A 15,808-nucleotide genomic window follows, 5' to 3' on the forward strand; every position below is an offset into this window, starting at 1 on the left:
GAGTCAATTCCTACGGGTTAGGCGAGTCACCAATGATACATATGTGGAGACACGCCTAATAGAGATGTGTGAAAAATTTCTTGATCGTGGATATCCCACAAAGCTAGTGACTGAGAAAATGGAATGAGCAAGAGCACTCACGCAGGATGAACTATTAATCCCGAAGAGTAGAACTAATAAAAATGAACGGATTCCTTTTGTTTCTACTTTTACCACCATAAGTAGACAGGTATCTTCCATTCTACGTAGACATTGGCCATTATTGCAGCTTGCTCCGCAGGCAAATGCATTCCGTGAACGGCCAATCATATCGTATAAACGCTGCACGAGTCTGCGTGACAAATTGGTAAGGTCAACATATGAAAAAACTATCTCTCGGACATCTAGAACCTTTTTATCGGTCGGGACAGGCAGTTATCCATGTTTGGGTTGTTCTAGTTGCTCAAACATGATCAAGGGTAGTCAATTTTTTCATTCACAGACCGGGAAAAGTTTTCATATCAAGGGACGTCACACATGTTCATCGACACATGTCATCTACTTACTTAACTGTCCGTGTGGCCTACAATATGTCGGCCAAACAACACAGGTGGTGAGGAGTAGAATTTCGAGCCACAAGAGCGCGATACGCACCATAAAGTTAGATCAGCCAGTACCTCGCCATTTTTATGACAGTGGACACTCAGTATGCCAATTAAAATTCTGCATCATTGATTCTGTACCCGAAACATCTAAGGGGGGTGATAGAACACGAATGTTATTAAAGAAATAATTATATTGGATTTTCACACTTGATACAATGACCCCAAAGGGTCTAAATCACGAATACGATAGCCATATGTTCCTGTAGTTATTCTGCTTTCTCTGCATTGGTTATGCCATTTATATGCATTTTAATTCACTCACTTATTTGTATTTTTATGTCTTCACAGTGCATTTATGATGTTGTTATGGCACTAAAGAAATCTATACTGCATCGGAGTGTTATGCAAACAAATAGCCAATTTTTGTGTATTATTTATATGCGATTACTGGTGGCAGTGTTGTATGGGGGTTATAGCATCATGTGAATATTGATGAATGCATGATGAGCCACTTTGACATCTATGTGTATTATGAATATCATTACTGGCCTATTAACATGATTATATATGCACAATATGCTATATCTGGTTTTACCTGATTATCTCATGCCAATTCATGATGCCCTCCAAATATCTATTCTTTTTTCTGGATATTGATATTTAAAAGTTAAAGAATATGCAGTGGTATTTTTCACGTGGAGGCCACACCCCTTGGGGAGGAGCCCACACGTGTGGCTATGACACTGCAACTATACAATATATTCTGATGTACAGATATGCGGTATTCTTTTCTGTGCGCTTTAAAATATGCAATGATATTTTTCACGTGGAGGCCACACCCCTTGGGGAGGAGCCCACACGTGCGGCTATGACACTGCAACTATACAATATATTCTGATGCATAGATATGCGGTACTCTTTTCTGTGCGCTTAAAGTTAAAGAATATGCTATGGTATTTTGCACGTGGAGGCCACACCCCTTGGGGAGGAGCCTACACGTGCGGCTATGACATTGCAATTATATAATATATTCCGATGTACAGATATGCAGTATTCCTTTTTGTGCGTTATGCACGCAGCAATGCCTCATATACTTGTCTTTGTGTCCACTATAGATGTTGATTTATCTATGTAGGATCACATAGTGGGACTTGGCTGCGCGTCTATTATGCACCCGATGATGTGGCTCATCTCGGACACGTGACCACGTCTCACTGGCGCGGCTTGATTACGTCATGGTGACTACTAAGAAACACTGACATTTATGTCTAGTAGTAGCTCTATGGAGCAGGGTGTGAACAGGATATGTGCCCAATGACGTTGCACGCTCCAGTCATGTGACAACGCTATACAGACGTGATGTGATGATGTCGCGGTGGACGGGAGGAGACCCATACAGATTCCATCCAGTAGGAGCCTTGCATAACACGTCTCCATGGCGACATAGCCACAAGAGGAAGTGAAAGGTTGCTACAACGCTCCACCATAGTTACAAACTCCGCAGCATGTGTGTGCCATAATGACATCAATGAATGCAGGTGAATTTTATCATGTGATCTACTGTGATTGGTTAATGTGATATTAGACACACTATATATTTGTATGTTGTTCACTTGTTGTCCATACTTGACAAAGACTCTTGTAGTCGAAACGTCGTGTTTTTCTGTCTGGGAGGAAAGAAATAAAGAAACTTCATTGTTTTGCACCTTGATCTGCTGTTTCCACTACTTCATCAACATTTGTACTAAAGAGCGGCTTGGCTTGGATCCCAAACCCAGTGGGCGTGCAGGATACCTGTTCAAACCATATCGTACTCATATTGTGCTGCTGACAACTTCTTAGCCTTTGTAGCAGCAGTATAGGCAGACCCCTGCAACATTTACGTGGCAGAAGTATAGGCAGACCCCAGTAATATTCTTGTAGCAGCAGTGTAGGCATACCCCTGCAACATTTATGTGGCAGCAGTATAGGCAGACCCCAGTAACATTCTTGTAGCAGAAGTATTGGCAAACCCCTGTAACATTTAAGTGGCAGCAGTATAGGCAGACCCCTGTAAGATTTATGGAGCAGCAGTATAGGAAGACAACTATAACATTTAAGTGGCAGCAGTATAGGCAGACCCCAGTACCATTCTTGTAGCAGCAGTATAGGCAGACCCTTGTAACATTTATGTGGCAGAAATATAGGCAGACCCCAGTAACATTCTTGTAGCAGCAGTATAGGCAGACCCCTGTACCATTTACGTGGCAGAAGTATAGGCAGGCCCCAGTAACATTTATGTAGCAGCAGTATAGGCAGACCCCAGTTTCAGTTCTGTGGCAGCAGTATAGGCAGACCCCAGCACCATTTCAGTAGTAGAAGTATAGGCAGACGCCTGTAACATTTAAGTGGCAGCAGTATAGGTAGACCCCATTAACTTTCTTGTAGCAGAAGTATAGGCAGACCCCTATAACATTTAAGTGGGAGCAATATAGGCAGACCCCTATAACATTTATGGAGCAGCAGTATAGGCAGACCCCTGTAACATTTAAGTGGCAGCAGTATAGGCAAACCCAAGTAGCATTCTTGTAGCAGCAGTATAGGTAGACTCCTGTAACATTTACGTGGCAGAAGTATAAGCAGACCCCTGTAACATTTAAGTGGCAGCAGTATAGGTAGACCCAAATAACATTCTTGTAGCACCAGTATAGGCAGACCCCAGTAACATTCTTGCTGCAGCAATATAGGCAGACCCCTGTAACATTTACGTGGCAACAGTTTAGGCAGACCCCAGTAACATTCTTGTAGCAGCAGTATAGGCTGACCCCTGTAACATTTATGTGGCAGCAGTATAGGCAGACCCCTGTAACAGTTACGTAGCAGCAGTATAGGCAGATCCCAGTAACATTCTTGTAGCAGAAGTATAGGCAGACCCCTGTAACATTTTTGTAGCAGCAGTATAGGCAGACCCCTGTAACATTTACATGGCAGAAGTATAGGCAGATCCCAGTAACATTCTTGTAGCAGCAGTATAGGCAGACCCCTGTAACATTTACGTGGCAGAAGTATAGGCAGACCTCAGTAACAATTTTGTAGCAGAAGTATAGGCAGGCAGACCCCTGTAAAATTTCTGTAGTAATAGTATAGGCCAACCTCTGAAACATTGGGGTATCATGAGCATAGGCGAAAAATTAGTTGGATAAGAATGTAGGCGTGGGCCCGAAAAATAAGTGTACCAAGAGTACAAGTGTACCTCTGAAAAATGTATCAACCGAGAGGGCAGGTGAAACCCATAAATATTTTTTGAAAGATACAGCTCGCTGTTGCTTAATTTGTAACAGAGCCTGGAGGCAGCCCTGTTGAAAAAATTGGTAAATGTTAAAGTATCAATACTTTTGAAACATTGAAAAATTGTAAAAACATTGCTAGATGACCCTTTTGGGCCGCAGAAAAATTGGCAGTTCTGCGCGATGACATGTTGTTTCTGGAGGAGGAGTAGCAGGAGGAGGACTAATATCAGAAACAGATTGACAAAGCTAAATGCCCCGTTTTTCCGGTGATAGAGAAGAGTGCTTTTATCTGCTGTTGCAGCGAAAAGAATCTTCAGGTTCCGCTGCTCTCCACTGGTGGAGAAGAGAAGTCTGGGGAAATCCAGGCTTTGTTCATCTTTATGAGCGTAAGCATGTCAGCACTGGCAGTTGACAGGCGGGTACGCTTGTCCGTGATGATTCCCCCAGCTGCACTAAACACCCTCTCTGATAAGACGCTAGCGGCAGGGCAAGCCAGCACCTCCAGGGCATACAGCACAAGTTCGTGCCACATGTCCAGCTTTGACACCCAATAGTTGTATGGAGCAGAGGCATCATGGAGGACGGTGGTATGATTGGCTACGTACTCCTCCACCATGTTTTTACAGTGCTCCCTCCGAATCCGCCTTGACTGGGGAGTGGTGACGCAGTCTTGCTGGGGAGCCATAAAGCTGGCAAAGGCCTTGGAGAGTGTTCCCCTGCCTGCGCTGAACATGCTGCCTGATCTCCGCGCCTCCCCTGCTACTTGGCTCTCGGAACTGCGCCTTCTGCCGCTAGCGCTGTCAGATTGGAAGTTTAGGATCACTTTGTCCACCAGGTCCCTGTGGTATTGCATCACTCTCGTACGCCGTAATGTGGGTCGAGAAGGGTGTACACCCAGTAATCCATGTTCGACAGAATGCGTCTAACGCGAGCGTCACGAGAAAGGCAGCCTAACATGAAATCAGCCATGTGTGCCAGGGTGCCAGTACGCAAGACATGGCTATACTCGCAAGCAAGATGACTTTCAGGATCCTCATCCTACTCCTCCACAGCCCATACACGCTGAACAGATGAGAGGCAAGCTGCATGGGTACCCTCTGCAGTGGGTCCAGCTGTCCCTTCCCCCTCCTCCTGCTCCTCCTCCTGCTCCTTACCCTCCTCCTCCTCCTCCAAAATGAGCTGAGATATAGACATGAGGCTGGTCTGGCTATCAAACGACATACTGTCATCCCCCGTCTCCTGTTCCATACGTAAAGCGTCGGCCTTTATGCCTTGCAGCGAACTTCTCAGCAGGCATAGCAACGGGATGGTAATGCTAATGATTGCAGCATCGCCGCTCACCATCTGGGTAGACTTCTCAAAGTTTCCAAGGACCTGGCAGATGTCTGCCAACCAGGCCCACTCTTCTGTAAAGAATTGAGGAGGCCGACTCCCACTATGCCGGCCATGTTGGAGTTGGTATTCCACTATTGCTCTACGCTGCACATACAGCCTGGCCAACATGTTCAGCGTAGAATTCCACTGTGTGGGCACGTCGCACAGCAGTCGGTGCTCTGGCAGATTAAACTGATGTTGCAGGGTCCTCAGGGTGGCAGCGTCCGTGGTGGACTTGCGGAAATGTGCGCAGACGCGGCGCACCTTGCCGAGCAAGTCAGATAAGTGCGGGTAGTTTTTCAGAAACCGCTGAACCACCTGATTGAAGACGTGGGCCAGGCATAGCACGTGTGTGAGGCTGCCGAGCTGCAGAGCTGCCACCAGGTTACGGCTGTTGTCACACACGACCATGCCCGATTGGAGGCTCAGCGGCGAAAGCCAGAGATCGGTCTGCTCTGTCAGACCCAGCAACAGTTCAGGGGCCGTGTGCCTCTTGTCACCGAGTCTGAGTAGTTTCAGCACGGCCTGCTGACGCTTGCCCAGCGCTGTGCTGCCGCACCGCGCCACACTGACTGCTGGCGACGTGCTTCTCGCATTTCTTAATTGAGAGGTAGAGGTTGTGTAGGAGGAGGGGGAGGGTTTAGAGGAGGTGGCATAGACCGCCACAGATACCAGAACCGAGGAAGGATCCGCTATTCTGGGTGTGGGTAGGACGTGTGCGGTCCCAGCCTCCACCAAATTCAACCAATGTGCCGTCAGGGAGATAAAGTGGCCTTGCCCGCCAGTACTTGTCCACGTGTCCGTTGTTAAGTGAACCTTCCCAGTAACCACGTTGGTGAGGGCATGATTGATGTTGCGGGAGACGTGCTGGTGTAGGGCTGGGACGGCACACCGGGAAAAATAGTGGCGACTGGGAACTGAGTAGCGTGGGACCACCGCCGCCATCATGTTTTTGAAAGCCTCTGTTTCCACAAGCCTGTACTGCAGCATCTCCAGGCTGATCAATTTGCAATGTGCACGTTTAAAGCTTGAGGGTGCGTGGCGGCGTATTTGCGCTTTCACTCCAACGCTTGCGCTAGCGACAGCTGGACGCTGCGCTGAGAGACATTGCTGGATGGGGTCGAGAACAGTGGAGGTGAGGGTGTAGGTGCAGGCCGGGGGGCACTCGTGCCTGTGTCCTGAGAGGGGGGTTGGATCTGAGTGGCAGGTTGGGGCCCAGGGGGAGAGGCAGTGGTGCGACCTGGAGGCGGTGAACAGCCTTCATCCCACCTTGTGGGGTGCTTGGCCATCATATGCCTGCGCATGCTGGTGATGATGAGGCTGGTAGTGGTGGCTCCCCGGCTGATCTTGGCGTGACACAGGTTGCACACCAGTGTTCATCGGTCGTCCGCGCTCTCACTGAAAAACATCCACACCTTTGAACACCTAGGCCTCTGCACGGTGGCTTGGCGTGAGGGGGTGCTTTGAGAAACAGTTGGGGGATTCTTCGCTCTGGCCCTGCCTCTACCCCTGGCCACCCCACTGCCTCTTCCAACCTGTCCTGCTGCTGCACTTGCCTCCCCCTCTGAAGACCTGTCCTCAGTTGGCTTAGCAAACCAGGTGGGGTCAGTCTCCTCATCGTCCAGCGGCTCTTCCTCCGAATACTCTGTGCGCTCCTCCCTCGGACTTACTACTACCTCACTGATAGACAACTGTGTTTCATCATCATCGTCCTCCTCACCCACTGAAAGCTTTTGAGACAGTTGCCGGAAGTCCCCAGCCTCATCACACGGACCTCGGGAACTTTCCAAAGGTTGGGCATCGGTCACGACAAACTCCTCAGGTGAGAGAGGAACCATTTTTTCCCAATCAAGGCAGGGATCCGAGAACAGTTCCTGGGAGTCTGCCTGCTCATCAGAATATGTCATTTTCATGGAGTGAGGAGGCTGGGAGGAAGGAGGAGCAGCAGCGGGAGGAATCAGAGTTGCAGCAGTGGACGGCGTAGAAGACTGGGTGGTCGATACATCGCTGGATGCATTTTCTGCCATCTACGACAGGACCTGCTCACACTGCTCTGTTTGTAATAAAGGTCTACCACGTTTACCCATAAATTGTGATATGAAGCTGGGGACACCAGAAACTTGCCTCTCTCCTAATCCCGCAGCAGCCGGCTGCGCTTCACCTGGACCAGGAACTCGGTCTGTGTCCACACCCTCACTTGGACCTCCGCGTCCTCGCCCGCATCCACGTCCACTTCCTCTAGCCCTCCCCTACCCCTAGGCATGGTGGATTACGAATAGAGCAGACACAGAGCGGTGTAAATAATTATGGAATTATTTGCACACACTTTCACGCTGACAGCGGTATTGTAACGCTAACTCCAGGCAGAAACAAAGAATACGGAAGACTGCAAACAGGCTTGGCTGTGCAATAGTGATGCACTGCAACTCCCACCAGACACCCAGTAAATTTCAGACAGTCAGAGGTAGCCCAACGAAGGAGCTTTTATTATAAGTTTTTGGAAAAAGAATACAGGCTATATAGCGTGTATATGACTTTCCCTCTATCAGTGACTGTGGCCATACGCTGTGCGTGAAGTTCACTGCAGACACAGACCAGTGTAAGAAATTATGGAATTATTGGCAGACAGTTTGAAGCTGAGAGCCGTATTGTAACGCTAACTCCAGGCAGAAACAAAGAATACGGAAGGCTACAAACAGGCCTAGCTGTGCAATAGTGATGCGCTGCAACTCCCATCAGACACCCAGTAAATTTCAGACTGTCAGAGGTAGCCCAATGAAGGAACTTTTATTTTAATTTTTTGAAAAAGAATACAGTCTATATAGCGTGTATATGACTTTCCCTCTATCAGTGACTGTGGCCGTATGCTGTGCGTGAAGTTCACGGCAGACACAGACCGGTGTAAAAAATTATGGAATTATTGGCGTACAGTTGGAGGCTGACAGCGGTATTGTAACGCTAACTGCGGCCAGAAAAAAATTATACAGAAGGCTGCAAAAAGGTCTGGCTGTGCAATAGTGATCCACTACAACTCCCACCAGACAACCTGTAAAATGAACACAGTCAGAGGTAGTCCTAAGAAGGAGCTTTTTTAAAAAAAATTTTTGAAAAAGAATACAGGCTATATAGCGTGTATATGACTTTCCCTCTATCAGTGAATGTGGCCGCACGCTGTGCGTGAAGTTCACGGCAGACACAGACCGGTGTAAAAAATTATGACATTATTGGCGTACAGTTAGAGGCTGACAGCGGTATTGTAACGCTAACTGCAGCCAGAAAAAAATTATACGGAAGGCTGCAAAAAGGTCTGGCTGTGCAATAGTGATGCACTACAACTCCCACCAGACTGAGAAGGTACAGGCTCATAATATGGAAGAATCTGTCTCAAAATGGGCACCAGATACAAAATAGAGCATTATAAAATGTAAATAAGCTCGTGTGTAGTAAAACAGTAATGCAAAGCAGAAATAAGTTTAGAGCAGGAGGTATGGTACAGTGTCTAATGATTTGTTTTTATTCTTCTGAGAAACCAAGTCTGGGTGCCTGGTACAATTGTTATCAGAAGAAACTCCCCCACGCCATGAGGTTTGGACGAAGAACTGATTGTGCTAACAAGACATTATGACCGTCTAAAATCACAAGGGAGGACCAGATAACACCGGGAAAAACAGATAAGGACTAACAAGGACCCAAAATGTGCAAAAATATAAAAGAATCTTCAGTGTAGCTCAGCACCAAGGTTATATTACAATGTTCTCCAGGTAATAAAGGTCGGGGTCTCCACTGCAGGATGTATGCAAATGTATGTAAATAACTTCCTGTATAAGTAGAGAAGTAGAAGTGTCCACTGATCAGGAGCTGTTCACCCAGACCTGGAACTGACTTGTTCTATCTTCTCCACCCAATCATGAAGAGTCTCCTTTGGTTACTCTGTGTATCATTTCTACAATGTAAGTCTGATTTCCTGCCAATATCACACAACTTCTAGTAATTGTAGATTCCACATCTATTAAAGAATGAAGTAATTTGTGTTTATTTCCAGGTGTCGCTGCACAGATTTCACTAGTGGTGTCTGGTCCTGGGACTGTGAAACCTACAGAGACTCTGGAGAAGACCTGTAAAGTGATCGGTGCCTCCCTCAGTGACAGCACTAACATGATTTCTGTAACCTGGGTCAGACAATGTGATGGGAAAGGCCTGGTTGGGGAGAATAGTGTATAATGGTAAAACCTACTATGCCCAGTCTCTTCAGGGACGTCTAACTCTAACAAGAGACACAAATAAAATAGAAGTTTATGCAAAACTCACTGGAGCGAAACCTGAAGAATCCGGGACATATTATTGTGCTAGAGAGTCACAGTGTAACAGATGGACTGGGGACATGTACAGAAACTGGTTTATAGAAAGTATACAGCTAGAGAAATACATTGGGGATCAGGAGTTTGAGTTCTGAATCCTTCATCTTGTTTGATCTGTGGGAACTTTACAAAGTGGAGTCATATTTTATATTCAGAAATATTGAGCAGATAGATGTTAGGGCTCCCACCCACTGGCGATATTTTCTCCACTGCGATGCGATTCTAAAGTTAAAGTCTTGCATCGCAGTGCGGGAAAAAAATCGGCATGGCGCCGGGGATATCGGCATCACGCCAATGTATCGCCAGTCTTTTCAACGGGGCCAGCGGCAGCAGCGCTAGCCCCATTGAAAAAACATGGAGAATGCCGGGGACTTCTGCTGTGGCAGGAGTTTCCTTCATCCCCGCGGGGACCGCGGGGATGAAGGAATACTCTGCCACAGCTGTGACAGCTGTGGCAGAAGTCCCCGGCATTCTATTCCATTGCTTTCAATGGGATCGGCACAGCTGCCGATCCCATTGAAAGCACTGCTTTGGCAAGCTCCGTGGAATGATTATCGGGGAAGGGCTTGAAATATAAGTTCTTCCCCAATAATCATCAATAAGTGTGAAAAATTTAAAAAAAAAATTATACTCACCTCTCCTGCTCTCAGCCGCGTCCTCCTGCTGGCTCCCCGACACTGCTACTGAGCTCTTTCAGCAGTCGGGGATTTAAAAATCCCCGCCTCCTGAAGGGACTGTGCAGATTGGCTGAGGGCTCAGCCAATAGCAGCTACTGCTTAGCTATTGGCTGAGTGCTTAGCCAATCACACATAGCCCTTAGCGGTCCCCACGGGGATGAAGGAAACTCCTGCCACAGCTGTCAAAGCTGTGGCAGAAGTCCCCGGCATTCTCCCTATGCTTTCAATGGGGCTAGCGCTGCTGTCGCAAGCCCCATTGAAACCATTTGCGATATGCCGGTTCTATATCGGCCTCTTTCTTGTGCTGCAATGAGAGATTTTTCACGTGCTCTCACAGCGCAAGAAAGAAAATATTGCCAGTGGGTTGGAGCCCTTAGGACTTATTTCATGGTCTGCATGGAATGAATTAGCTTAGAGCTCGTTCACATCAGTGTTTTGCTTTTTGTTCTTAAAGGATTCCTCTTTTGAAAATGTAAGAGCAAAATGTCATTAACCCTTTAAGGACATGGCCTATTTTGGCGTTGAGGACCAAGCGATTTTTGGTATTTTTTTATCTCCATTTTTCAAAAGTCATAACTTTTTTTTTTTCCGTCGACGCGGCCGTGTAAGGGCTTGTTTTTTGCATGGCGAACTGTAGTTTTTATTGGTACCATTTTTGCATACATAGACTATTATTTGTTTTATGATCGTAGGGAGAGAAAACGCATCAATTCTGCCATAGATTGTTTTTTAAAAGCGTTAATTATGCAGCATAAATGATACACTACATTTTTTGCTGCGGGACGGTACGGTTACAACAATACCAAAATTCTTATAATTTTTTTTAGGTTTTTCCACTTTTCCACAATAAAAACCCTTTTTTGGAAATTATTTTTTTTTTCTGAATAACTGCATCCAAAGTCCTACAACTTTTTTATTTTTTCTATGGACGGAGATCTGTGATTGCTTATTTTTTACGAGATGAGCTGTAGTTTTTATTGGTATAATTTTGGGGTGCATACGTTTTTTATCACTTTTATTGCGTTTTTTGCAAGGCAAAATGCTAAAAATTAGCATTTTGCCTCAGTTTTTAGCGTTTTTTTTAAACGCTTTTTGCCGTGCAGGATAAAACACACATTCAATTTATTGTACGCGTCGTTATGGACGCGTCAATACCAAATATGTGGGATTTTTTAATGCTAATATGAGAAAAAGCATAAAAAAAGTTTTTTTTAACTATTTTTTTACATTTTTGTTTTTTGTACTTTATTTTTCTCTTCTTTTTACACAATCAGTGTCCCTCTGAGGGACTTACACTGCAGGACTGAAGATCACTACGATAAGGCATGGTAGGACTTCTCTCCTGCCATGCCTTTCAATGCCAACACCAAGATGGAGAATGAAATTAATATTTCTCTGAAAAGCTGATTTTTTAAGACTCACTGATGTGGTTGAGGTTTGACCTGTTAAACTGAAAATGAACATATTTTAGTTGTCGCTACATCCATCAGAGAGTAAACACAATATTTAGCTGAGAAACCAGAACTGACTGACTGACCACCTCTGGTTAGACAGGATGGCAATGCTTTTAGTCAGTCGATAACAGTTTCTTGCTCCTTTCCCAATTATAGTCTATTGTGGGGAACAGTAATTGCTTTGGTGTTTTGTAATTGTTGGGCTTTCCAATGATTTGTAGATTTAAAATGTTGAAGTTCTGCCATTTTAGGAAACTGGAACCACTGAATAGCACTGCTGCCGATATTAGGACATTACTAAGTGTTCTTTTACCCGTCTGTGGTGACTGTTCCACAAGTTGTGCCTTTATCTATTCACATACTACATACTGTAAATGTATGTAAATAACTTCCTGTATAAGTAGAGAAGTAGAAGTGTCCACCGATCAGGAACTGTTCACCCAGACCTGGAACTGACTTGTTCTACCTCCTCCGCCCAATCATGAAGAGTCTCCTTTGGTTACTCTGTGTTATATCATCTCTACAATGTGAGTCTGATTTCCTGCCAATATCACACAACTTCTAGTGATAATTGTAGATTTCAGATCTATTAAAGAATGAAGTAATTTCTGTTTATTTCCAGGTGTCGCTGCACAGATCTCACTAGAGGTGTCTGGTCCTGGGACTGTGAAACCTACAGAGACTCTGGAGAAGACCTGTAAAGTGAGCGGTGCCTCTCTCACTGATAGCACTAACATGCATGCTGTAAACTGGGTCAGACAATGTAATGGGAAAGGCCTGGAGTGGATGGGGAGAATAGTGTATAATGGTGACACCTACTATGCCCAGTCTCTTCAGGGACGTATAACTATAACAAGAGACACAAATAAAGGAGAAGTTTATGCAAAACTCACTGGAGTGAAACCTGCAGAATCCGGGACATATTTTTGTGCTGGAGACACAGTGTAACAGATGGACTGAGGACATGTACAGAAACTGGTTTATAGAAAGTATAGAGCTAGAGATATACATTGGGGATCAGGAGTTTGAGTTCTGAATCCTTCATCTTGTTTGATCTGTGGGAACTTTACAAAGTGGAGAAATATTTTATATTTAGATATATTGAGCAGATAGATGTTAGGACTTATTTCATGGTCTGCATGGAATGAATTAGCTTAGAGTTGTTCACATTAGCGCTTTGTTTTCTGTTCTTAAAGGATTAATGTTTTTAAATAAGGAAAAGCAAAATGTTATTAAAATCATAGTTACTCTATTAGGCCGAATTTATACAGGTGGAACGGAGTCACACGCGCCATTCTTGATGTGACTTGCATCGCACAGCAGGCAGACACGCCTTCTGTGTTATGTGTGGGAAACCTGCACATTTGCATATACTACACTCTTCCTGTGTGTGGCCTGTTTCTGAATGGAAGCAGACAAATCTGTGAGGTGTGTTGTCCAACATGGTGGGCATTTTGAAAGCCACCATCTTGGAAGCAACCCAATATTTGCAAATGGGAAGGGGTACATGTAACGTGTATCTGATCCAATTAGAGATGAGCAAGCGTACTCGGATAAGCACTACTCGCTCGAGTAATTGGCTTTATCCGAGTATCGCTGTTCTTGGGGCTAAAGATTCGGGTGCCGGCACGGAGCGGGGAGCTGCAGGGGAGAGCGGGGAGGAACGGAGGTAAGATCTTTCTCTCCTTCTCTCCCGCCCGCTCTCCCCTGCTCCCCGCTGCGACTCACCTGTCAGCTGCAGCGGCACCCGAATCTTTAGCCCCGAGCACAGCGATATTTGGATAAAGCCAATTACTCGAGCGAGTAGTGCTTATCCGAGTACGCTCGCTCATCTCTAGATCCAATCTCTTGGAGAAATGGGTCTCCCAGAGACACATAATGTTTGGTCTAAATTTTAGGTACTGTAAGAAATCTTTACACTCTTGATGGGCACATGATCAGCTGAGGTAGCATATATGCCAAAGAGATACAGCATGTAGTCCAAAAGAGAGACTGAATGAGATCATGTACACAATGTAAACTGCGAGGGAGTGAGGAGATAATAATAAGCAAAGGGGGAAACAATCAGCAAATACAAATATAAAAATAAGAGTACAATGTTGGGTCTGAAAACACCAGAAACCCAGATTGAATGCACTCATTGACAAGAAGAACATCGAGAATCTGGGGAGAGTGGGGCAACAAGTAATTCCGCCCCATCTAGCATGTAACAGTTCAAAACAGACCGCAGGGGCCCATTGACCAGGCGAGTTAGATGAAGGAGTAATCCACCATATTTTAAAAAATCCATTCTGAGTGTGTTTCCTCTCAGATTGTAGTTTGTTGCAGAAAAGCTTTTTAAATTGATTGAAGACAGATGATTGTAAGGGTTTATTCACACAGGCGATTGCACATTCCATCTGTGACAAACACATCGTATTCACTGCGTGTATGAGTGCGCTTTTCATCTGTATGTGTTTTTAGACACGTGTTGCATGTATGTTTGCTACTTTTTCACACACATAATAAAACACACCCCTTCTACTGGTAGCACACATGAAAGCACCATTAACCCCTTAACGACCGCCCCATCGGGAAACTACGTCCTCAGAAAGTGGGCCTTAATCCTAGAGGACGTAGTTTTATGCATCCTCTTTGGATTAATGCCCACTGGCCTGAGGACGTGACAGCTCCATGCTGTCGGTGCCCGCAGGTAGCTGACAGCATGGAGCTGTCATCCCAGGATGCGGGCAGTCCCCCCCGGCATTGCGATCGGCGCTATAAAATGAATAGCGCCGATCGCAAAAAAGTAAATAAAACAGCGTAAAAAAGTAGTAATTCAGCTGCTATGATGGATCGGATCCAGCACGGCAGCTGAAAATACTCACACAGCTTGTCGGCGGTGTCCCCCGGAGATCTGGTCCTCCCGGACCCGCCGGCGGCCTTCTGCGCATGCGCGCCAGCCGATGACGTCATGCGCACGCGCAGAAGCCCGAGTGTCCCCGGCAAATTTAAAATCTCCTGGCTCCCGGCTCCTGAAGGTAGCCGGGAACCAGGAGGTGTTACCGGGGACCACTGTGAGCGGTCCCCGGGCCCGCGATCACCGCTATCCATTGCGATAGCGGTGATCGCGAAAAAGTTGAAAAAGTAAAACAAAAGTAGTTTCACCTCCCCTCATGGATCGGATCCATGAGGGGAGGTGAAGATAGTCACCCCCGGTCCTCTGCGATGTCCCGATTTCCCGGGACCCGAAATCCCTGTCTGCGCATGGGCGCCCGATGATTGACATCGGGCGCGTGCACAGAGGGGCTCGAGCCCCGGAAAATTCAAAATTGCTCTGCTCCTGGCTGCCATGTGTAGCCAAGAGCAGATGGATGTCACCAGGGACATGATCACTGTCATCCAATGGATGACAGTGATCATGTAAAGTAAAAAAAAGTGCAAAAAGTAAAAAAATAAAAATAAAAAAGGGGTAAAAGGTAAAAAAAAAATAGTGCAAAAAGTAAAAAAAAAGTTTTAAAAAGTTAAAAAAAGCTTGCGTTTCATCTCCCCCCACGGATCATATCCGTGAGGGAGGATGAAATGACGTACCTAAGACCTGCGGATTTATCCGCGGACCTCACCCCAGCTTCTGCGCACGTGCCCGTCGCCAATGTGGCAGGTGCATGCGCAAAAGCCGTGGTTTTTTAAAATCTCTCTGCTCCTGGCTACAAAACTTAGCCGAGAGCCTGGAGATTTCACGGAGGGCCGCGGTGAGCAGTTCCTGATCACATGTTTGCCGTTATCCAAAGAATAATGGCGATCACGTAAAAGTTAAAAAAAGGGGAAGGTTCATCTCCCCTCACCGATGCGATCGGTGAGAAGAGATAAAACTTTTTACCAGAGGCCTCCATATTTGCACCCCGACGCAATCTTCTTCCGTGAACTTTCCCGTATTCTGCGCATGCGACCGCCGGCAAAACACCGGACACATGCACAGGAGTCGGGGAGCCCAGGAAACTTAATATCTCCTTGCTCCCAGCGACCAACGGTCACCGAGAGCCTGGAGCAGTGACGGGTGGCCTCGTTGAGAGGTCCCCGGACACGTGAAAAAATGGTAGCAATCTACCTTTG

Source organism: Eleutherodactylus coqui, chromosome 5 (assembly GCF_035609145.1).
Source record: "Eleutherodactylus coqui strain aEleCoq1 chromosome 5, aEleCoq1.hap1, whole genome shotgun sequence".
Lineage (NCBI taxonomy): Eukaryota > Metazoa > Chordata > Amphibia > Anura > Eleutherodactylidae > Eleutherodactylus > Eleutherodactylus coqui.